The sequence below is a fragment of the Procambarus clarkii genome, chromosome 56 (genome assembly GCF_040958095.1).
Source record: "Procambarus clarkii isolate CNS0578487 chromosome 56, FALCON_Pclarkii_2.0, whole genome shotgun sequence".
In the NCBI taxonomy this organism is placed as follows: domain Eukaryota; kingdom Metazoa; phylum Arthropoda; class Malacostraca; order Decapoda; family Cambaridae; genus Procambarus; species Procambarus clarkii.
In genome coordinates, this window is record NC_091205.1 from 12,435,762 (window position 1) to 12,462,591 (window position 26,830).

Sequence of the window (26,830 nt, forward strand, 5' to 3'; positions counted from 1 at the left end):
GACAGCCAGGTCGACGTAAGCGTTGACAACACTCCTTCAGTACCTGTCTTGGCAGTCGCTATTGGCATTAGGGCACATTCCTATGATTCCTTCGTGTAGACTGCAGTGTGGAAGCCACCATTCCTTTCCGTGACTCTTCCATCTAGAACGGGCAGCTTCCCATCACCCTCCATCTCGTAAAGTGAAATTTAACAAAAACTTAAGGGAGAGTTTCATTTACGACATGAAGAACGATCTCACCAACGATACCTAGTCTTTCACCAACAGAAACAAGTCTTTCACCAAAGATACCATATCTTTCACCAACAGTACCAAGTCTTTCACCAACGATACAAATCTCCTCCCTCAGTTCTATTTACCATCTTGCAACGTAATAACGTAATCTAAGCCTCTCAGGACACCAACACCCTCACAGAACACAACACTCTCACAGAACACAACACCCTCACAGAACACAACACTCTCACAGAACACAACACCCTCACAGAACACAACACCCTCACAGAACATCAACACCCACACAGAACACAACACCCTCAAAGAACACAACACCCTCAAAGAACACAACACCCTCACAGAACACAACACCCTCACAGAACACAACACCCTCACAGAACACAACACTCTCACAGAACACCAACACCCTCACAGAACACAACACTCTCACAGAACACAACACCCTCACAGAACACAACACTCTCACAGAACACAACACCCTCACAGAACACAACACCCTCACAGAACACAACACCCTCACAGAACACAACACCCTCACAGAACACAACACCCTCACAGAACACCAACACCCTCACAGAACACAACACTCTCGCAGAACACAACACCCTCACAGAACACAACACTCTCACAGAACACAACACCCTCAGAGAACACAACACCCTCAGAGAACACAACACCCTCACAGAACACAACACCCTCACAGAACACAACACCCTCACAGAACACAACACCCTCACAGAACACAACACCCTCAAAGAACACAACACCCTCACAGAACACAACACCCTCACAGAACACAACACCCTCAAAGAACACAACACTCTCACAGAACACAACACTCTCACAGAACACAACACCCTCACAGAACACAACACTCTCACAGAACACAACACTCTCACAGAACACAACACTCTCACGGAACACAACACTCTCACAGAAAACCAACACCCTCACAGAACACAACACCCTCACAGAACACAACACCCTCACAGAACACAACACCCTCAAAGAACACAACACCCTCACAGAACACAACACCCTCACAGAACACAACACCCTCACAGAACACAACACTCTCACAGAACACAACACTCTCACAGAACACAACACCCTCACAGAACACAACACCCTCACAGAACACAACACTCTCACAGAACACAACACTCTCACAGAACACAACACTCTCACAGAACACAACACTCTCACAGAACACAACACTCTCACAGAACACAACACTCTCACAGAACACAACACTCTCACAGAACACCAACACCCTCAAAGAACACAACACCCTCACAGAACACAACACCCTCAAAGAACACAGCACCCTCACAGAACATCGACGCCCTCACAGAACATCGACGCCCTCACAGAACATCGACGCCCTCACAGAACACAACACCCTCACAGAACATCGACACCCTCACAGAACATCGACGCCCTCACAGAACATCGACACCCTCACAGAATATCGACACCCTCACAGAACACAACACTCTCACAGAACATCGACACCCTCACAGAACATCGACACCCTCACAGAACACAACACCCTCACAGAACACAACACCCTCACAGAACACAACACCCTCACAGAACATCGACACCCTCACAGAATACAACACCCTCACAGAACATCGACACCCTCACAGAACACAACACCCTCACAGAACATCGACACCCTCACAGAACATCGACACCCTCACAGAACACAACACCCTCACAGAACATCGACACCCTCACAGAACATCGACACCCTCACAGAACACAACACCCTCACAGAACATCGACACCCTCACAGAACACAACACCCTCACAGAACACAACACCCTCACAGAACATCGACACCCTCACAGAACACAACACCCTCACAGAACACAACACCCTCACAGAACATCGACACCCTCACAGAACACAACACCTTCAAAGAACACAACACCCTCACAGAACACAACACCCTCACAGAACATCGACACCCTCACAGAACACAACACCCTCACAGAACATCGACACACTCACAGAACACAACACCCTCACAGAACACAACACCCTCACAGAACACAACACCCTCACAGAACATCGACACCCTCACAGAACACAACACCCTCAAAGAACACAACACCCTCACAGAACACAACACCCTCACAGAACATCGACACCCTCACAAAACACAACACCCTCACGGAACACAACACCCTCACAGAACATCAACACCCTCACAGAACATCGACACCCTCACAGAACACAACACCCTCACAAAACACAACACCCTCACAGAACATCAACACCCTCACAGAACATCGACACCCTCACAGAACATCGACACCCTCACAGAACACAACACCTTCACAGAACATCGACACCCTCACAGAACATCGACACCCTCACAGAACATCGACACCCTCACAGAACATCGACACCCTCACAGAATATCGACACCCTCACAGAACATCGACACCCTCACAGAACATCGACACCCTCACAGAACATCGACACCCTCACAGAACATCGACACCCTCACAGAACATCGACACCCTCACAGAACATCAACACCCTCACAGAACATCGACACCCTCACAGAACATCGACACCCTCACAGAACATCGACACCCTCACAGAACATCGACACCCTCCCAGAACACAATACCCTCCCAGAACACAATACCCTTCCAGAACACAATACCCTCCCAGAACACAATACCCTCCCAGAACACAATACCCTCCCAGAACACAATACCCTCCCAGAACACAATACCCTCCCAGAACACAATACCCTTCCAGAACACAATAACCTCCCAGAACACAAGAACCTCCCAGAACACAATACCCTCCCAGAACACAAGAACCTTCCAGAACACAATACCCTTCCAGAACACAATACCCTCCCAGAACACAAGAACCTCCCAGAACACAAGAACCTCCCAGAACACAATACCCTCCCAGAACACAAGAACCTTCCAGAACACAATACCCTTCCAGAACACAATACCCTCCCAGAACACAAGAACCTCCCAGAACACAAGAACCTCCCAGAACACAATACCCTCCCAGAACACAAGAACCTCCCAGAACACAATACCCTCCCAGAACACAATACCCTCCCAGAACACAAAACCCTCCCAGAACACAAGAACCTCCCAGAACAAAAGAACCTCCCAGAACACAATACCCTCCCAGAACACAAGAACCTTCCAGAACACAATAACCTTCCAGAACACAATAACCTCCCAGAACACAAGAACCTCCCAGAACACAATAACCTCCCAGAACACAATACCCTCCCAGAACACAAAAACCTCCCAGAACACAATACCCTCCCAGAACACAAGAACCTTCTAGAACACAATAACCTTCCAGAACACAATAACCTCCCAGAACACAATACCCTCCCAGAACACAATACCCTCCCAGAACACAATACCCTCCCAGAACACAATACCCTCCCAGAACACAAGAACCTCCCAGAACACAATACCCTCCCAGAACACAATAACCTCCCAGAACACAAGAACCTCCCAGAACACAATAACCTCCCAGAACACAATACCCTCCCAGAACACAAGAACCTCCCAGAACACAAGAACCTCCCAGAACACAATAACCTCCCAGAACACAATAACCTCCCAGAACACAAGAACCTCCCAGAACACAATAACCTCCCAGAACACAATAACCTCCCAGAACACAATAACCTCCCAGAACACAAGAACCTCCCAGAACACAATACCCTCCCAGAACACAATAACCTCCCAGAACACAAGAACCTCCCAGAACACAATACCCTCCCAGAACACAATAACCTCCCAGAACACAATACCCTCCCAGAACACAATACCCTCCCAGAACACAATACCCTCCCAGAACACAATACCCTCCCAGAACACAATACCCTCCCAGAACACAAGAACCTCCCAGAACACAATAACCTCCCAGAACACAAGAACCTCCCAGAACACAATACCCTCCCAGAACACAATAACCTCCCAGAACACAAGAACCTCCCAGAACACAATAACCTCCCAGAACACAATACCCTCCCAGAACACAAGAACCTCCCAGAACACAAGAACCTCCCAGAACACAATAACCTCCCAGAACACAATAACCTCCCAGAACACAAGAACCTCCCAGAACACAATAACCTCCCAGAACACAATAACCTCCCAGAACACAATAACCTCCCAGAACACAAGAACCTCCCAGAACACAAGAACCTCCCAGAACACAATACCCTCCCAGAACACAACACCCTCCCAGAACACAATAACCTCCCAGAACACAAGAACCTCCCAGAACACAATACCCTCCCAGAACACAATAACCTCCCAGAACACAAGAACCTCCCAGAACACAAGAACCTCCCAGAACACAATAACCTCCCAGAACACAAGAACCTCCCAGAACACAATACCCTCCCAGAACACAATAACCTCCCAGAACACAAGAACCTCCCAGAACACAATACCCTCCCAGAACACAAGAACCTCCCAGAACACAATACCCTCCCAGAACACAAGAACCTCCCAGAACACAAGAACCTCCCAGAACACAATACCCTCCCAGAACACAATAACCTCCCAGAACACAAGAACCTCCCAGAACACAAGAACCTCCCAGAACACAATAACCTCCCAGAACACAAGAACCTCCCAGAACACAAGAACCTCCCAGAACACAATAACCTCCCAGAACACAAGAACCTCCCAGAACACAAGAACCTCCCAGAACACAATACCCTCCCAGAACAAAATAACCTCCCAGAACACAAGAACCTTCCAGAACACAATACCCTCCCAGAACACAATACCCTCCCAGAACACAACACCCTCCCAGAACACAATAACCTCCCAGAACACAATAACCTCCCAGAACACAATAACCTCCCAGAACACAATACCCTCCCAGAACACAATACCCTCCCAGAACACAATACCCTCCCAGAACACAATACCCTCCCAGAACACAATACCCTCCCAGAACACAAGAACCTCCCAGAACACAATAACCTCCCAGAACACAAGAACCTCCCAGAACACAATACCCTCCCAGAACACAATAACCTCCCAGAACACAAGAACCTCCCAGAACACAATAACCTCCCAGAACACAATACCCTCCCAGAACACAAGAACCTCCCAGAACACAAGAACCTCCCAGAACACAATAACCTCCCAGAACACAATAACCTCCCAGAACACAAGAACCTCCCAGAACACAATAACCTCCCAGAACACAATAACCTCCCAGAACACAATAACCTCCCAGAACACAGGAACCTCCCAGAACACAAGAACCTCCCAGAACACAATACCCTCCCAGAACACAACACCCTCCCAGAACACAATAACCTCCCAGAACACAAGAACCTCCCAGAACACAATACCCTCCCAGAACACAATAACCTCCCAGAACACAAGAACCTCCCAGAACACAAGAACCTCCCAGAACACAATAACCTCCCAGAACACAAGAACCTCCCAGAACACAATACCCTCCCAGAACACAATAACCTCCCAGAACACAAGAACCTCCCAGAACACAATACCCTCCCAGAACACAAGAACCTCCCAGAACACAATACCCTCCCAGAACACAAGAACCTCCCAGAACACAAGAACCTCCCAGAACACAATACCCTCCCAGAACACAATAACCTCCCAGAACACAAGAACCTCCCAGAACACAATAACCTCCCAGAACACAAGAACCTTCCAGAACACAATAACCTCCCAGAACACAAGAACCTCCCAGAACACAACACCCTCCCAGAACACAATAACCTCCCAGAACACAAGAACCTCCCAGAACACAATACCCTCCCAGAACACAATAACCTCCCAGAACACAAGAACCTTCCAGAACACAATACCCTCCCAGAACACAATACCCTCCCAGAACACAACACCCTCCCAGAACACAATAACCTCCCAGAACACAATAACCTCCCAGAACACAATAACCTCCCAGAACACAATACCCTCCCAGAACACAATACCCTCCCAGAACACAATAACCTCCCAGAACACAATACCCTCCCAGAACACAATACCCTCCCAGAACACAATACCCTCCCAGAACACAATACCCTCCCAGAACACAATACTCTCAGAACACAATACCCTCAGAACACAATAACCTCCCAGAACACAATAACCTCCCAGAACACAATACCCTCAGAACACAATAACCTCCCAGAACACAATACCCTCAGAACACAATACCCTCCCTGAACACAATACCCTCAGAACACAATAACCTCCCAGAACACAATAACCTCCCAGAACACAATAACCTCCCAGAACACAATACCCTCAGAACACAATAACCTCCCAGAACACAATACCCTCAGAACACAATACCCTCCCAGAACACAATACCCTCAGAACACAATACCCTCCCAGAACACAATACCCTCAGAACACAATACCCTCCCAGAACACAGTACCCTCCCAGAAAACAATACCCTCCCAGAACACAATACCCTCCCAGAACACAATACCCTCCCAGAACACAATACCCTTCCAGAACACAATACCCTTCCAGAACACAATACCCTCCCAGAACACAATACCCTCCCAGAACACAATACCCTCCCAGAACACAATACCCTCCCAGAACACAATACCCTCCCAGAACACAATACACTCCCAGAACACAATACCCTCCCAGAACACAATACCCTCCCAGAACACAATACCCTCCCAGAACACAATAACCTCCCAGAACACAATACCCTCCCAGAACACAATACCCTCCCAGAACACAATACCCTCCCAGAACACAATACTCTCAGAACACAATAACCTCCCAGAACACAATAACCTCCCAGAACACAATAACCTCCCAGAACACAATAACCTCCCAGAACACAATAACCTCCCAGAACACAATAACCTCCCAGAACACAATACCCTCCCAGAACACAATACCCTCCCAGAACACAATACCCTCCCAGAACACAATACTCTCAGAACACAATATCCTCCCAGAACACAATAACCTCCCAGAACACAATAACCTCCCAGAACACAATACCCTCCCAGAACACAATAACCTCCCAGAACACAAGAACCTTCCAGAACACAATAACCTTCCAGAACACAATAACCTCCCAGAACACAATACCCTCCCAGAACACAATACCCTCCCAGAACACAATACCCTCCCAGAACACAATACCCTCCCAGAACACAATGACCTCCCAGAACACAATAACCTCCCAGAACACAATACCCTCCCAGAACACAAGAACCTCTCAGAACACAATAACCTCCCAGAACACAATACCCTCCCAGAACACAAGAACCTCCCAGAACACAATAACCTCCCAGAACACAAGAACCTCCCAGAACACAATACCCTCCCAGAACACAATACCCTCCCAGAACACAATACTCTCCCAGAACACAATACCCTCCCAGAACACAATACCCTCCCAGACCACAATACCCTTCCAGAACACAATAACCTCCCAGAACACAATAACCTCCCAGAACACAATACCCTCCCAGAACACAATACCCTCCCAGAACACAATACCCTCCCAGAACACAATACCCTCCCAGAACACAATACCCTCCCAGAACACAATAACCTCCCAGAACACAATAACCTCCCAGAACACAATACCCTCCCAGAACACAATACCCTCCCAGAACACAATACCCTCCCAGAACACAATACCCTCCCAGAACACAATAACCTCCCAGAACACAAGAACCTCCCAGAACACAATACCCTCCCAGAACACAATAACCTCCCAGAACACAATGCTCTCCCAGAACACAATACCCTCCCAGAACACAATACCCTCCCAGAACACAATACCCTCCCAGAACACAAGAACCTCCCAGAACACAATACCCTCCCAGAACACAATAACCTCCCAGAACACAATAACCTCCCAGAACACAATACCCTCCCAGAACACAATACTCTCCCAGAACACAATAACCTCCCAGAACACAATACCCTCCCAGAACACAAGAACCTCCCAGAACACAATACCCTCCCAGAACACAATAACCTCCCAGAACACAATACCCTCCCAGAACACAATAACCTCCCAGAACACAATACCCTCCCAGAACACAATACCCTCCCAGAACACAATACCCTCCCAGAACACAATACCCTCAGAACACAATAACCTCCCAGAACACAATAACCTCCCAGAACACAGTACCCTCCCAGAACACAATACCCTCCCAGAACACAATACCCTCCCAGAACACAATACTCTCAGAACACAATAACCTTCCAGAACACAATACCCTCCCAGAACACAATACTCTCAGAACACAATAACCTCCCAGAACACAATACCCTCCCAGAACACAATATCCTCCCAGAACACAATACCCTCCCAGAACACAATACCCTCCCAGAACACAATACCCTCCCAGAACACAATACTCTCAGAACACAATAACCTCCCAGAACACAATACCCTCCCTAGAACACAATACCCTCCCAGAACACAATACCCTCTCCAGAACACAATACCCTCCAGAACACAATACCCTCCCAGAACACAATACCCTCCCAGAACACAATACCCTCCCAGAACACAATACCCTCCCAGAACACAATACCCTCCCAGAACACAATACCCTCCCAGAACACAATACCCTCCCAGAACACAATACCCTCCCAGAACACAATACCCTCCAGAACACAATACCCTCCCAGAACACAATACCCTCCCAGAACACAATAACCTCCCAGAACACAATAACCTCCCAGAACACAATACCCTCCCAGAACACAATACCCTCCCAGAACACAATACCCTCCCAGAACACAATACCCTCCCAGAACACAATACCCTCCCAGAACACAATAACCTCCCAGAACACAATACCCTCCAGAACACAATAACCTCCCAGAACACAATACCCTCCCAGAACACAATACCCTCCCAGAACACAATACCCTCCCAGAACACAATACCCTCCCAGAACACAATACCCTCCCAGAACACAATACCCTCCCAGAACACAATACCTCCCAGAACACAATACCCTCCCAGAACACAATAACCTCCCAGAACACAATACCCTCCCAGAACACAATACCCTCCCAGAACACAATACCCTCCCAGAACACAATACCCTCCCAGAACACAATACCCTCCCAGAACACAATACCCTCCCAGAACACAATAACCTCCCAGAACACAATACCCTCCCAGAACACAATACCTCCCAGAACACAATACCCTCCCAGAACACATACCTCCCAGAACACAATAACCTCCCAGAACACAATACCCTCCCAGAACACAATACCCTCCCAGAACACAATACCCTCCCAGAACACAATACCTCCCAGAACACAATACCTCCCAGAACACAATAACCTCCCAGAACACAATAACCTCCCAGAACACAATACCCTCCCAGAACACAATACCCTCCCAGAACACAATACCTCCAGAACACAATACCCTCCCAGAACACAATAACCTCCCAGAACACAATACCCTCCAGAACACAATACCCTCCAGAACACAATACCCTCCCAGAACACAATACCCTCCAGAACACATACCTCCCAGAACACAATACCCTCCCAGAACACAATACCCTCCCAGAACACAATACCCTCCCAGAACACAATACCCTCCCAGAACACAATAACCTCCCAGAACACAATACCTCCCAGAACACAATAACCTCCCAGAACACAATACCCTCCCAGAACACAATACCCTCCCAGAACACAATACTCTCAGAACACAATAACCTTCCAGAACACAATACCCTCCCAGAACACAATACTCTCAGAACACAATAACCTCCCAGAACACAATAACCTCCCAGAACACAATACCCTCCCAGAACACAATAACCTCCCAGAACACAATAACCTCCCAGAACACAATAACCTCCCAGAACACAGTACCCTCCCAGAACACAATACCCTCCCAGAACACAATACCCTCCCAGAACACAATACCCTCCCAGAACACAATACTCTCAGAACACAATAACCTTCCAGAACACAATACCCTCCCAGAACACAATACTCTCAGAACACAATAACCTCCCAGAACACAATACCCTCCCAGAACACAATACCCTCCCAGAACACAATACCCTCCCAGAACACAATACCCTCCCAGAACACAATACCCTCCCAGAATACAATACTCTCAGAACACAATAACCTCCCAGAACACAATACCCTCCCAGAACACAATATCCTCCCAGAACACAATACCCTCTCAGAACACAATACCCTCCCAGAACACAATACCCTCCCAGAACACAATACCCTCCCAGAACACAATACCCTCCCAGAACACAATACCCTCCCAGAACACAATACCCTCCCAGAACACAATACCCTCTCAGAACACAATACCCTCCCAGAACACAATACCCTCCCAGAACACAATACCCTCAGAACACAATACCCTCCCAGAACACAATACTCCCAGAACACAATACCCTCCCAGAACACAATACCCTCTCAGAACACAATACCCTCCCAGAACACAATACCCTCCCAGAACACAATACCCTCAGAACACAATACCCTCCCAGAACACAATAACCTCCCAGAACACAATACTCTCAGAACACAATAATCTTCCAGAACACAATACCCTCCCAGAACACAATACTCTCAGAACACAATAACCTTCCAGAACACAATACCCTCCCAGAACACAATACCCTCAGAACACAATACCCTCCCAGAACACAATACCCTCCCAGAACACAATACTCTCAGAACACAATAACCTTCCAGAACACAATACCCTCTCAGAACACAATACTCTCAGAACACAATACTCTCAGAACACAATAACCTTCCAGAACACAATACCCTCCCAGAACACAATACCCTCTCAGAACACAATACCCTCCCAGAACACAATACCCTCCCAGAACACAATACCCTCAGAACACAATACCCTCCCAGAACACAATACCCTCCCAGAACACAATACTCTCAGAACACAATAACCTTCCAGAACACAATACCCTCCCAGAACACAATACCCTCCCAGAACACAATACCCTCTCAGAACACAATACCCTCCCAGAACACAATACCCTCCCAGAACACAATACCCTCAGAACACAATACCCTCCCAGAACACAATACCCTCAGAACACAATACCCTCCCAGAACACAATAACCTCCCAGAACACAATACTCTCAGAACACAATAACCTTCCAGAACACAATACCCTCCCAGAACACAATACCCTCCCAGAACACAATACCCTCCCAGAACACAATACCCTCCCAGAACACAATACCCTTCCAGAACACAATACCCTCCCAGAACACAATACCCTTCCAGAACACAATACCCTCCCAGAACACAATACCCTCCCAGAACACAATACCCTTCCTGAACACAATACCCTCCCAGAACACAATACCCTCCCAGAACACAATACCCTCCCAGAACACAATACTCCCAGAACACAATACCCTCCCAGAACACAATACTCCCAGAACACAATACCCTCCCAGAACACAGTACCTTTCCTGAACACAATACCCTCCTAGAACACAATACCCTCCCAGAACACAATACCCTCCCAGAACACAATAACCTCCCAGAACACAATACCCTCCCAGAACACAATGCTCTCCCAGAACACAATAACCTCCCAGAACACAATACCCTCCCAGAACACAATAACCTCCCAGAACACAATACCCTCCCAGAACACAATACCCTTCCAGAACACAATACCCTCCCAGAACACAATGCTCTCCCAGAACACAATAACCTCCCAGAACACAATACCCTCCCAGAACACAATAACCTCCCAGAACACAATACCCTCCCAGAACACAATACCCTCCCAGAACACAATACTCTCAGAACACAATACCCTCCCAGAACACAATGCTCTCCCAGAACACAATAACCTCCCAGAACACAATAACCTCCCAGAACACAATAACCTCCCAGAACACAATACCCTCCCAGAACACAATACCCTTCCAGAACACAATACCCTCCCAGAACACAATAACCTCCCAGAACACAATAACCTCCCAGAACACAATACCCTTCCAGAACACAATACCCTCCCAGAACACAATACCCTCCCAGAACACAATAACCTCCCAGAACACAATACCCTCCCAGAACACAATACCCTCCCAGAACACAATACCCTCCCAGAACACAATACCCTCCCAGAACACAATACTCTCAGAACACAATAACCTCCCAGAAGACAATACCCTCCCAGAACACAATACCCTCCCAAAACACAATACCCTCCCAGAACACAATACTCCCAGAACACAATACCCTCCCAGACACAGAATCCTCCCGCAAAGATCACAACACTCTCACATAACTCCAACACTGAGGTGATGCCTACTGTGGATGGCACTAATACAAGTGACCGCAGTCAGAAAGGACTGTACTGACAACAACACATGCTGCAATGGCAGCTTTTACTCGAAGACTGTAGTTGGTGGCGTAGAGCCGCCGCCAGTGTCCAAATCCTTGGCACTCTATGATCCAGTGTGTCGTGGAGCTTCTGTAACTGCTGAGGGTAGTTGTCAGAGTAGCTCTATAGAGTCTAACACCAAACTTATTGGTGTGTGTGTGTGTGGCTATGGAATTTGGCTGGAATCCAAGTGTCCAGAGCAACATATAATCCATTTGAAACGCAAGGCAGAGTTAACCACCATGGACAAAGGTCTCAGAAAGTGTGAACGGAAAGGCACTCGTAGTTTAAAACAATAACATTTATTAATGAAATTTAATAATAACAATACAAGGCAACAACAGCTTAACGTTACATTAAGGGTCATAGTCGCACGCTGTCAATACTATACAATCCGGTATAGTCGGACTTCCGGTTCAGACCGATCGCGGCATCAAGAACTTTAACAGTGGGCGACCACTCAGACGCAAGTAGCAGTTCGTAACGACTGCGGCAAAACAATGTTTAAACAACAACAATTAAGGCCACAACAGACAGACCTGTCACAGGTACAGTCATCAGTGCAACACTTAGTTAAAGTGTTGCTGGTCTTAGTTACTTTAAAGCTCGTCTCTCCGGACAGCAGTCAAGACAATCAATTACGGTACATCACTATGACAACCACAACACAATTGATCTAAGCAATTTCAATCCAAACAACAAATCTCAACCAATTTATGTTAATTAGCTTCTCTAATTACGTTGATTACTGTCAACTAGACAGTTACACAAAAGCAAGGTAATTTACGTTAATTACAATCTGTCAACACAGACAGTCAAGCAATCAAACCAGGCTTAATGAAGTTAATCAAATACTGGGTAATTAGCAATTAGTGGCTTACCTCACTAATTAGTGTCAAACTGACAGTTAATGAACTCACAAAGAATTACGTTAACACTTAGGTGATCACTAAGATCGTTTGGCGAACACTGATTAGTCAACACGTTGCTAATTACCGCACACTATTACTGACATTAGTATCACTATTTACAATATCACTAACCTCACTTAATAATCAGCAATCAACGCAACTCCCGGTCACGTAGACCAACACAATACTGTGGCAAATACAGTGCTTAATTACAACACTGAATGACACAACACAACACTGCCACTAATGTTGACATTAGTTGCCACTGTCAGAGGCAAGGTCAGGGAGAGGCAAGGTCAGGGAGAGGCAAGGTCAGGGAGAGGCAAGGTCAGGGAGAGGCAAGGTCAGGGAGAGGCAAGGTAAGGGAGAGGCAAGGTCAGGGAGAGGCAAGGTCAGGGAGAGGCAAGGTCAGGGAGAGGCAAGGTCAGGGAGAGGCAAGGTCAGGGAGAGGCAGAGACAGGGAGAGGCAGAGACAGGGAGAGGCAGAGACAGGGAGAGGCAGGGAGAGGCAGAGACAGGGAGAGGCAGAGACAGGGAGAGGCAGAGGCAGGGAGAGGCAGAGACAGGGAGAGACAAGGCCAGGGAGAGGCAAGGTCAGGAAGAGGCACAGGCAGAGAGAGGCAGAGACAGGGAGAGGCAAGGTCAGGGAGAGGCAAGGGCAGGGAGAGGCAAGGGCAGGGAGAGGCAGAGGCAGGGAGAGGCAGAGACAGGGAGAGGCAAGGTCAGGGAGAGGCAAGGTCAGGGAGAGGCAAGGTCATGGAGAGGCAAGGTCAGGGAGAGGCAAGGTCAGGGAGAGGCAAGGTCAGGGAGAGGCAGAGACAGGGAGAGGCACAGGCAGGGAGAGGCAGAGACAGGGAGAGGCAAGGTCAGGGAGAGGCAAGGTCAGGGAGAGGCAAGGTCAGGGAGAGGCAAGGTCAGGGAGAGGCAAGGTCAGGGAGAGGCAAGGTCAGGGAGAGGCAAGGTCAGGGAGAGGCAAGGTCAGGGAGAGGCAGAGACAGGGAGAGGCACAGGCAGGGAGAGGCAGAGACAGGGAGAGGCAAGGTCAGGGAGAGGCAAGGTCAGGGAGAGGCAAGGTCAGGGAGAGGCAGAGGCAGGGAGAGGCAGAGACAGGGAGAGACAGGGAGAGGCAGAGACAGGGAGAGGCAGAGGCAGGGAGAGGTAGAGGCAGGGAGAGGCAGAGGCAGGGAGAGGCAGAGGCAGGGAGAGGCAGAGACAGGGAGAGGCAAGGCCAGGGAGAGGCAAGGTCAGGGAGAGGCACAGGCAGGGAGAGGCAGAGACAGGGAGAGGCAAGGTCAGGGAGAGGCAAGGGCAGGGAGAGGCAAGGGCAGGGAGAGGCAGAGGCAGGGAGAGGCAGAGACAGGGAGAGGCAGAGACAGGGAGAGGCAGAGACAGGGAGAGGCAGAGGCAGGGAGAGGCAGAGGCAGGGAGAGGCAGAGGCAGGGAGAGGCAGAGACAGGGAGAGGCAGAGGCAGGGAGAGGCAAGGTCAGGGAGAGGCAGAGGCAGGGAGAGGCAGAGGCAGGGAGAGGCAGAGACAGGGAGAGGCAGAGGCAGGGAGAGGCAGAGGCAGGGAGAGGCAGAGACAGGGAGAGGCAGAGGCAGGGAGAGGCAGAGACAGGGAGAGGCAGAGACAGGGAGAGGCAGAGACAGGGAGAGGCAGAGGCAGGGAGAGGCAGAGGCAGGGAGAGGCAAGGTCAGGGAGAGGCAGAGGCAGGGAGAGGCAGAGGCAGGGAGAGGCAGAGACAGGGAGAGGCAGAGGCAGGGAGAGGCAGAGGCAGGGAGAGGCAGAGGCAGGGAGAGGCAGAGGCAGGGAGAGGCAGAGACAGGGAGAGGCAGAGGCAGGGAGAGGCAGAGGCAGGGAGAGGCAGAGACAGGGAGAGGCAGAGACAGGGAGAGGCAGAGACAGGGAGAGGCAGAGGCAGGGAGAGGCAGAGGCAGGGAGAGGCAGAGGCAGGGAGAGGCAGAGGCAGGGAGAGGCAGAGGCAGGGAGAGGCAGAGGCAGAGGCAGGGAGAGGCAGAGACAGGGAGAGGCAGAGACAGGGAGAGGCAGAGGCAGGGAGAGGCAGAGGCAGGGAGAGGCAGAGGCAGGGAGAGGCAGAGGCAGGGAGAGGCAGAGGCAGGGAGAGGCAGAGGCAGGGAGAGGCAGAGGCAGGGAGAGGCAGAGGCAGGGAGAGGCAGAGACAGGGAGAGGCAGAGACAGGGAGAGGCAGAGACAGGGAGAGGCAGAGGCAGGGAGAGGCAGAGGCAGGGAGAGGCAGAGGCAGGGAGAGGCAGAGACAGGGAGAGGCAGAGGCAGGGAGAGGCAGAGGCAGGGAGAGGCAGAGGCAGGGAGAGGCAGAGGCAGGGAGAGGCAGAGGCAGGGAGAGGCAGAGGCAGGGAGAGGCAGAGGCAGGGAGAGGCAGAGGCAGGGAGAGGCAGAGGCAGGGAGAGGCAGAGACAGGGAGAGGCAGAGACAGGGAGAGGCAGAGACAGGGAGAGGCAGAGGCAGGGAGAGGCAGAGGCAGGGAGAGGCAGAGGCAGGGAGAGGCAGAGGCAGGGAGAGGCAGAGGCAGGGAGAGGCAGAGGCAGGGAGAGGCAGAGACAGGGAGAGGCAGAGACAGGGAGAGGCAGAGACAGGGAGAGGCAGAGGCAGGGAGAGGCAGAGACAGGGAGAAGCAGAGGCAGAGACAGGGAGAGGCAGAGACAGGGAGAGGCAGAGGCAGGGAGAGGCAGAGGCAGGGAGAGGCAGAGGCAGGGAGAGGCAGAGACAGGGAGAAGCAGAGGCAGAGACAGGGAGAGGCAGAGACAGGGAGAGGCAGAGGCAGGGAGAGGCAGAGGCAGGGAGAGGCAGAGGCAGGGAGAGGCAGAGGCAGGGAGAGGCAGAGGCAGGGAGAGGCAAGGTCAGGGAGAGGCAGAGGCAGGGAGAGGCAGAGGCAGGGAGAGGCAAGGTCAGGGAGAGGCAGAGGCAGAGGCAGGGAGAGGCAGAGGCAGGGAGAGGCAGAGACAGGGAGAGGCAGAGGTAGGGAGAGGCAGAGGCAGGGAGAGGCAGAGGCAGGGAGAGGCAGAGGCAGGGAGAGGCAGAGGCAGGGAGAGGCAAGGTCAGGGAGAGGCAGAGGCAGGGAGAGGCAGAGGCAGGGAGAGGCAAGGTCAGGGAGAGGCAGAGGCAGAGGCAGGGAGAGGCAGAGGCAGGGAGAGGCAGAGACAGGGAGAGGCAGAAGCAGGGAGAGGCAGAGACAGGGAGAGGCAGAGGCAGGGAGAGGCAGAGGCAGGGAGAGGCAGAGGCAGGGAGAGGCAGAGACAGGGAGAGGCAGAGGCAGGGAGAGGCAGAGACAGGGAGAGGCAGAGGCAGGGAGAGGCAGAGACAGGGAGAGGCAGAGGCAGGGAGAGGCAGAGGCAGGGAGAGGCAAGGTCAGGGAGAGGCAGAGGCAGAGGCAGGGAGAGGCAGAGGCAGGGAGAGGCAGAGACAGGGAGAGGCAGAGGCAGGGAGAGGCAGAGACAGGCAGAGGCAGGGAGAGGCAGAGGCAGGGAGAGGCAGAGACAGGGAGAGGCAGAGACAGGGAGAGGCAGAGACAGGGAGAGGCAGAGGCAGGGAGAGGCAAGGTCAGGGAGAGGCAGAGGCAGGGAGAGGCAGAGACAGGGAGAGGCAGAGACAGGGAGAGGCAGAGACAGGGAGAGGCAGAGGCAGGGAGAGGCAAGGTCAGGGAGAGGCAGAGACAGGGAGAGGCAGAGACAGGGAGAGGCAGAGACAGGGAGAGGCAGAGGCAGGGAGAGGCAAGGTCAGGGAGAGGCAGAGACAGGGAGAGGCAGAGGCAGGGAGAGGCAGAGACAGGGAGAGGCAGAGACAGGGAGAGGCAGAGGCAGGGAGAGGCAAGGTCAGGGAGAGGCAGAGGCAGGGAGAGGCACAGGCAGGGAGAGAGAGAGAGAGAGAGAGAGAGAGAGAGAGAGAGAGAGAGAGAGAGAGAGAGAGAGAGAGAGAGAGAGAGAGAGAGAGAGAGAGAGAGAGAGAGAGAGAGAGAGAGAGAGAGAGACAGAGAGACAGAGAGACAGAGAGACACAGACAGAGAGAGAGAGGGAGAGAGAGACAGAGAGACAGAGAGACAGAGAGAGAGACAGAGAGACAGAGAGAGAGACAGAGAGACAGAGAGACAGAGAGAGAGACAGAGAGACAGAGAGACAGAGAGACAGAGAGAGAGAGAGAGAGAGAGACAGAGAGACAGACAGACAGTGACAGAGAGATAAGGATGGCATGTGTTTAACCAAGCAGCTGGAGGCCACGATCGGTCAGCAACAGTGCCAGAGGGAGAATGACTCTGGGCCACCCCTACACAAGGGTCATGACCGCAGGCCAGTATCATATTACACTCAAGAGTCTCAGCTTGGACAGGCACTTCTCTGACTCCTCCTTAACATAAGACACACACAAACTAGTAGTAAGGCTTTCCTATCAGTACTTTCCACTCACATTCTTTCCTCTACTTTCTACACAGACACACACATACGCACACGTACACATACCCACACACACACTCAAATGCACACACACACACACATACACACTTATACGTACACACACGCACAAGCACACGCACATTAACGCACAAGCACACGCACATTAACGCACAAGCACACGCATATGCACATGTACTCAAACACACACAAACACTTTAGCTCACATAATGTGAGCTAATTGTGTATGGCTGCAACATTAGCTCACAGAATGAGAGCGAATCTGCTGGTCATGTGGGACCTAAATCATGGAGATAGAAATTGAGAATCAAGGAATCCCCATGGCGGGGAAGGAAACATGGGGAGCAAAGTTAGTAGACGTAATAGACAAGAATTTTCTAACACAACATGTGAAGGAAGACACAAGTGAAAGAGGAAGGGATACACCGAGCCTATTAGACCTGATTTTCACTCAGAACGTAGAAGACATCGAGAATTTTGAACATGAAATACCTCTAGGGGCCAGTGACCATTGTGTCCTAGTCTTTGACTACATAATGAAACTCAAAGAGGTCTGGGAAAGGAGAGTTGACTACTGGAAAGGGGACTACAGGAAAATAATGGACTATTTGGGATAAGTGCAGTGGGATGAAGACATTAGAGGAAAAACAGTCCAAGATATGATGGACCTAGTCATATGTAAATGTAAGGAGGCCGAAGAGAGATTCATACCAGTAGTAAAGGAAAAAAGCAGGAGGGAATATAATAACCCCATGGTATAATAGACAGTGAGAAAGGAAGCAAAAAGGAGAAGCAGGAGGGAGTGGAGGAAGTATAGAAGATATAGGACAGAGGGCAACAGGATCAGATGCAGCAGAGCTAGGAACGATTATATTAACATAAGAAGAATATCGGAAAATAATTGCGAGAACGATATGGCTATCGAAAAAGCAACCTAAATTACTACACAGCCATATAAAAAGAAAAATGACAGTGAACGATCAAGTGACAAGACTAAGTAAAACAGAGGGGGCATATACAGAAAGTGACAAGGAAATCTATGAGGCACTGAATGCGAGTTTCCACAGAGTGTTCACAACCGAGCCTGAGCAGCTCCCATTATTAGAAGAGATAACCCTAGATGAAAGACATTCAGATACAGAGGTGACAGCAGAGGAGGTAATGAAACAGTTGACAACACTATATGCATCTAAAGCAGTTGGATCAAAAGTATCACCGTGGACACTAAAAGAGGCAACGCCGGCCCTCAGCGTGCCTCTGGCAACGGTCTTTAACGAGTCACTTATGTCTGGAGAATTACCCAGTTGCTGGAAGAAGGCAAATGTCGTAACGATTTTCAAGAAAGGTGATAGGGAGGAGGCACTTAACTATAGATCTCTATCACTGACAAGCATCCCCTGTAAAATACTTGAAAGAATAATTAGGCTAAGACTTGTTGCACACCTGGAGAACAACAGGTTTGTAAACAAACATCAACAAGGGTTCTGGAAAGGGAAATCTTGCCTAATAAACCTTTTGGAATTCTATGATAAAGTAACGAGGATAAGGCAGGACAGAGAAGGTTGGGAAGACTGCATATTTCTGGACTTCCAAAAAGCCTTTGATACAGTACCGCACATGAGACTGCTATTCAAACTTGAGAGACAGGCGGAACTAAGCGGAAAGGCCCTAGCATGGGTAAAGAACTACCTAAAAGGGAGGAACCAGAGAGTAATGGTAAGAGGCGAGAAGTCGGACTGGTGAACAGTAACGAGTGGAGTACCTCAAGGATCGGTGCTGGGACCAATTCTATTTCAAATATACGTTAATGACATGTTTACACGAGTAGAATCCTGTATAGGAGTAGAAGTTCACGGATAACGCGAAGTTGATGAGAAGAGTTGTGACAGATGAGGATTGCAGGATCCTCCAAGAGGACTTGAACGGGTTGCAGAGATGGTCAGAGAAATAGCTACTGGAGTTCAACACGAGCAAATGTAAAGTTTGGAAATGGGATTAGGTGATGGGAGACGAAAGGGACAGTACACAATGATGGCGAACTGCCTTCCTTTGACGACTCGAGAAAGAGACCTGGGCGTGGACATAACACCTAAGCTAACTCCTGAGGCATATATAAATAGGATAACGACAGCAGCGTACTCTACACTGGCAAAAGTTTGAACATCATTCAGAAACCTGAGTAATGGGGCATTTAGGGCGCTTTACACTGCTTACGCGAGACTCGTCCCAACGTTACGAGGGATGGGGTATGAACATCGCCGGAAGAAACTGACTCTTACGACACTAGAAAAAAGAAGGGAGAAGGGGGATATGATTGGGACGTATAAAATACTCAGGGGTATTGACAGAGTGGAAACACACAAAATGCTCACACGGAAAGCCAACAGAACAAGGGGACATGGGTGAGAAGTTGGAAACTCAGATGAGTCATAGAGATGTTTGGAAGTTTTCTTTTAGTGTGAGAGTAGTGGAAAAATGGAATGCACTTAAGGAGCAGGTTGTGGAAACAAACTGTTCATAACTTTAAAACTAGATATGATAGGGAAATAAGACCGGAGTCATTGCTGTCAACAACCGGTGGCTCGTAAGGCGGGATTCAAGTGTCAATGCTCGATTCTGCAAGCACAAATAGATGAGTACACACACACACAAACTCACATTAGGTAATTAGTACTTAATTTAAATTATAAATGCTATAAAACATCATATATACAATTGCTAAAAAAGTCTACGATTTGATTGACTTAAATTATTGTATGCTATACATTCAAAATACGACTTTATATAAATAGTGTCACAATCCTGCTACCAAATGAAAACGTAAGAAAAAGTTTTCTGTTTGCTGGGCCAAAGCCTTCCAGAACACCAGTAGCCTCCCAGAACACCAGTAGCCTTCCAGAACACCAATAGCCTTCCAGAACACCAATAGCCTTCCAGAACACCAGTAGCCTCCCAGGACACCAGTAGCCTCCCAGAACACCAGTAGCCTCGCAGTACACCAATAGCCTCTTAGGACACCAGTAGCCTCCCAGGACACCAGTAGCCTCCCAGAATACCAGTGGGCTCCCGAGACACCAGTAGCCTCACAAGACACCAGTAACCTACCAGAACACCAGTAGCCTCCCAGGACACAAGGAGACTCCCAGAACACCAGAAGACTCCCAGGACACCAGGAGCCTTCACGGACACCAGTAGACTCCCAGGACACTAGTAAACTCCCAGAAAACCAATAGTCTCCCCGAACACCAATAGCTTCGCAGAACACCAGTAGCCTCCCAAGACACCAATAGCCTCCCAGAACACCAGTAGCCTCCCAAGACACCAGAAGCTTCACAGAACACCAGTAGCCTCCCAAGACACCAATAGTCTCCCAGAACACCAATAGCGTCCCAAGACACAAGTAGCCTTCCAGGACACCTATAGCCTCACGGGATACCATGCAGTAGCCTCCTGGAACACCTGTAGCCTCCATTGACACCAGTAGCCTCCCAGAACACCAGTAGCATACCATAACACCTGTAGCCTCACAGGACACCTGTAGCCTCCCAGAACATCAGTAGGTTCCCAAGACACCAGTAGCCTCACAGGAAACCATGCGTAGCCTCCTAGAACACCTGTATCCTTCCAAGACCCCAGTAGTCTCCCAGAACATCTGTAGGCTCTCAGAACACCAGTAGCTTCCCAGGACACGAGGAGACTCCCTGAACACCTGTAGCCTCGCAGAACACCAGTAGCCTCCCAGGACGCCAGTAGCCTCCCAGGAAATCAGTAGCCTTCCAGAACACCAGTAGCCTCCCAAGACACGAGTAGCCTCACAGGACACCAGTAGCATCCTTGAACACCTGTCGCCTCCCAGACACCAGTAGCTTCCCAGAACACCAGTAGGCTCACAGGACACCAGTAGCATCCGAGAACACCAGTAGCCTCCCAGAACACCAGAAGACTCCCAGAACACCAGTAGACTCCCAGGACACAATTTGACTCCAAAGACACCAGTAGCCTCCCTGAACACCAGTAGCCTTCCAGAACACCAGTAGCCTCCCAGGACACCAGTAGCTTCCCAGAACACCAGTAGCCTCCCAGAACACCAGTAGCCTTCCAGGACACCAGTACCCTCCCGGAACACCAGTAGCCTCCCAGGACACCAGTAGCCTCCCAGAACACAAGTGGCCTCACAAAACACCAGTAGCCTCTCAGAACACCAGTAGCCTTCCAGGACACCAGTAGCTTCCCAGAACACCAATAGCCTCCCTGAACACCAGTAGCCTCCCAGAACACCAGTAGCCTTCCAGAACACCAGTAGTCTCCCAGAACAGCAGTAGCCTACCAGAACACCAGTAGCCTCCCAGAACACCAGTAGCCTCCCAGGACACCAGTAGCCTCGCAGGACACCAGTAGCCTCGCAGGACACCAGTAGCCTCCCAGGACACCAGTAGCCTCCCAGGACACCAGTAGCCTCCCAGGACACCAGTAGCCTCCCAGGACACCAGTAGCCTCCCAGGACACCAGTAGCCTCCCAGGACACCAGTAGCCTCGCAGGACACCAGTAGCCTCCCAGAACACCAGTAGCCTCCCAGAACACCAGTAGCATCCCTGGACATCAGTAGCCTCCCAGAACACCAGTGGGCTCCCGAGAAACCAGTAGCCTCCCAAGACACCAGTAGCCTCACAAGACACCAGTAACCTACCAGAACACCAGTAGCCTCCCAGGATACAAGGAGACTCCCAGAACACCAGAAGACTCCCAGAACACCAGTAGCCTCCCAGAACACCAGAAGTCTCTCAGGACACATGTAGACTCCCAGGACACTAGTAAACTCCCAGAAAACCAATAGTCTCCCAGAACACCAGTAGCCTCCCAAGACACCAATAGCTTCCTCGGACACCAATAGCTTCACAAAACACCAGTAGCCTCCCAAGACACCAATAGCTTCCCAGAACACCAGTAGCGTCCCAAGATACAAGTAGCCTTCCAGGACACCTGTAGCCTCACGGGACACCATGCAGTAGCCTCCTGGAACACCTGTAGCCTCCTTTGATACCAGTAGCCTCCCAGAACACCAGTAGCCTCCCAGAACACCAATAGCCTCCCAGAACACCAGTAGCCTCCCAGGACACCAGTAGCCTCCCAGAACACCAGTAGCCTCCCAGAACACCAGTAGCTTCCCAGAACACCAATAGCCTCCCAGAACACCAGTAGCCTCCCAGAACACCAGTAGCCTCCCAGAACACCAGTAGCCTCCCAGAACACCAGTAGCCTCCCAGAACACCAGTAGCCTCCCAGAACACCGGTAGCCTCCCAGAACATCTGTTGCCTCTCAGAACACCAGTAGCTTCCCAGAACACCAATAGCCTCCCAGAACACCAGTAGCTTCCCAGAACACCAATAGCCTCCCAGAACACCAGTAGCCTCCCAGGACACAATTAGCCTCCCAGAACACCAGTAGCCTCCCAGAACACCAGTAGCCTCCCAGAACACCAGTAGCCTCCCAGAACACCAGTAGCCTCCCAGAACACCAGTAGCCTCCCAGAACACCAGTAGCTTCGCAGAACACCAATAGCCTTCCAGAACACCAGTAGCCTCCCAGGACACCAGTAGACTCCCAGAACACCAGTAGCCTCCCAGGACACCATTAGCCTCCCAGAACACTAGTACCCTCTTGGAACACCAGTAGCCTCCCAGAAGACCAGCACTCTCCCGGAACACCAGTAGCCTCCCAGAACACCAGTAGCCTCCCAGAACACCAGTAGCCTCCCAAGACACCAGTAGCCTCCCAGGACACCAGTAGCCTCGCAGGACACCAGTAGCCTCCCAGAACACCAGTAGCCTCCCAGAACACCAGTAGCATCCCTGGACATCAGTAGCCTCCCAGAACACCAGTGGGCTCCCGAGAAACCAGTAGCCTCCCAAGACACCAGTAGCCTCACAAGACACCAGTAACCTACCAGAACACCAGTAGCCTCCCAGGATACAAGGAGACTCCCAGAACACCAGAAGACTCCCAGAACACCAGTAGCCTCCCAGAACACCAGAAGTCTCTCAGGACACATGTAGACTCCCAGGACACTAGTAAACTCCCAGAAAACCAATAGTCTCCCAGAACACCAGTAGCCTCCCAAGACACCAATAGCTTCCTCGGACACCAATAGCTTCCCAGAACACCAGTAGCGTCCCAAGATACAAGTAGCCTTCCAGGACACCTGTAGCCTCACGGGACACCATGCAGTAGCCTCCTGGAACACCTGTAGCCTCCTTTGATACCAGTAGCCTCCCAGAACACCAGTAGCCTCCCAGAACACCAATAGCCTCCCAGAACACCAGTAGCCTCCCAGGACACCAGTAGCCTCCCAGAACACCAGTAGCCTCCCAGAACACCAGTAGCTTCCCAGAACACCAATAGCCTCCCAGAACACCAGTAGCCTCCCAGAACACCAGTAGCCTCCCAGAACACCAGTAGCCTCCCAGAACACCAGTAGCCTCCCAGAACACCAGTAGCCTCCCAGAACACCGGTAGCCTCCCAGAACATCTGTTGCCTCTCAGAACACCAGTAGCTTCCCAGAACACCAATAGCCTCCCAGAACACCAGTAGCTTCCCAGAACACCAATAGCCTCACAGAACACCAGTAGCCTCCCAGGACACCATTAGCCTCCCAGAACACCAGTAGCCTCCCAGAACACCAGTAGCCTCCCAGAACACCAGTAGCCTCCCAGAACACCAGTAGCCTCCCAGAACACCAGTAGCCTCCCAGAACACCAATAGCCTCCCAGAACACCAGTAGCCTCCCAGGACACCAGTAGACTCCCAGAACACCAGTAGCCTCCCAGGACACCATTAGCCTCCCAGAACACTAGTACCCTCTTGGAACACCAGTAGCCTCCCAGAAGACCAGCACTCTCCCGGAACACCAGTAGCCTCCCAGAACACCATTAGCCTCCCAGAACACCAGTAGCCTCCCAAGACACCAGTAGCTTCCCAGAACACCAATAGCCTCCCTGAACACCAGTAGTCTTCCAGAACACCAGTAGCCCCCCAGAACACCAGTAGCCTCCCAGAACACCAATAGCCTACCTGAACACCAGCAGCCTTCCAGAACACCAGTAGCCTCCCAGAACACCAGTAGCCTCCCAGAACACCAGCAGCCTCCCAGAACACCAGTGGCCTCACAAGACACCATTTGCCTCCCAGAACACCAGTAGCCTCCCAGGACACCAGTAGCTTCGCCGAACACCAATAGCCTCCCTGAACACCAGTAGCCTCCCAAAACACCAGTAGCGTTCCAGAACACTAGTAGCCTCCAGAACACCAGTAGCCTCCCAGGGCACCAGTAGCTTCCCAGAACACAAGTGGCCTCACAAAACACCAGTAGCCTCTCAGAACACCAGTAGCCTCCCAGAACACCAGTAGCCTCCCTGAACACCGGTAGCCTCCCAGAACACAAGTGGCCTCACAAAACACCAGTAGCCTCTCAGAACACCAGTAGCCTCCCTGAACACCAGTAGTCTTCCAGAACACCGGTAGCCTCCCAGAACACAAGTGGCCTCACAAAACACCAGTAGCCTCCCAGGGCACCAGTAGCCTCCCTGAACACCAGTAGTCTTCCAGAACACCGGTAGCCTCCCAGAACACAAGTGGCCTCACAAAACACCAGTAGCCTCCCAGGGCACCAGTAGCCTCCCTGAACAACAGTAGTCTTCCAGAACACCGGTAGCCTCCCAGAACACAAGTGGCCTCACAAAACACCAGTAGCCTCCCAGGGCACCAGAAGCCTCCCTGAACACCAGTAGTCTTCCAGAACACCGGTAGCCTCCCAGAACACAAGTGGCCTCACAAAACACAAGTAGCCTCCCAGGGCACCAGTAGCCTCCCTGAACACCAGTAGTCTTCCAGAAAACCGGTAGCCTCCCAGGACACAAGTGGCCTCACAAAACACCAGTAGCCTCCCAGGGCACCAGTAGCCTCCCTGAACACCAGTAGTCTTCCAGAACACCGGTAGCCTCCCAGAACACAAGTGGCCTCACAAAACACCAGTAGTCTTCCAGAACATCACTACCCTCCCAGAACACCAGTAGCCTCCCAGAACACCAGTAACCTCCCAGAACACCACCCAGCTGTCGCCCTGAGGGGTCATGCCAAATATGTCGCTCGTCGATAGTTCAAAGAAGTGAGGATACATGGCCACGAGGTGAGCAGACACTCAGCAAGGACTTGCTGAAATGCTCCATGGTGCTCTGCACCATGGAGGTGCAGGGCACCATGAGGCTCTGAGGCGCGGAAGAGCCTCAGAGCCGGTGGGGTGGAAACGTGGCAAGGCCTGGCCAGGAACCAGGCACTTGTCTCAGGCCGGGCACGTGAACTGCGCCCTAGTTGCCCTCCTCCAGAGAGTTGCGTTTCCCGTGCGACATTTTGTATACAGAGGTTGGGGACTGCTACCCTCGCCCCGCTATACTGAACTAAAGTGTACGTGTCGCAGAAAAAAAAAAATTAAAATTTTGCCCCGAGGGGCGAGTTTATTGGGCAGCGCCACTCATCTTGTGAGTGAACATACCGCCATAGCAGAATGTACAACACTCCCCAATAGGAAGAAAACCCGCTGGGTTGTTCATCCTGTCACTTGTACCCAGACACAGCTGGGACTTGCTTAACTGTCTCAAGTGAACAGCTCCTCAAACAAGAAGATTAACATTTATCAACCCTTAAAAGCTTACGTTATCTTGCGGGTGCAAAATGGGGAAATCTTTTAAGAACAGTATCAATATTTGACAAATAGTGTTTTCCTAACTCAAACAATGTGGGGTTTA

General features: G+C 50.8%; 1 protein-coding gene across 1 annotated transcript in view; it reads left to right on the forward strand.

Moving 5' to 3' along the window:
- The window catches only part of LOC123770838 (carboxylic ester hydrolase), a 116,848-nt gene that overhangs the window by 7,275 nt on the left and 82,743 nt on the right, over window positions 1–26,830 (forward strand). The window lies entirely within an intron of this gene.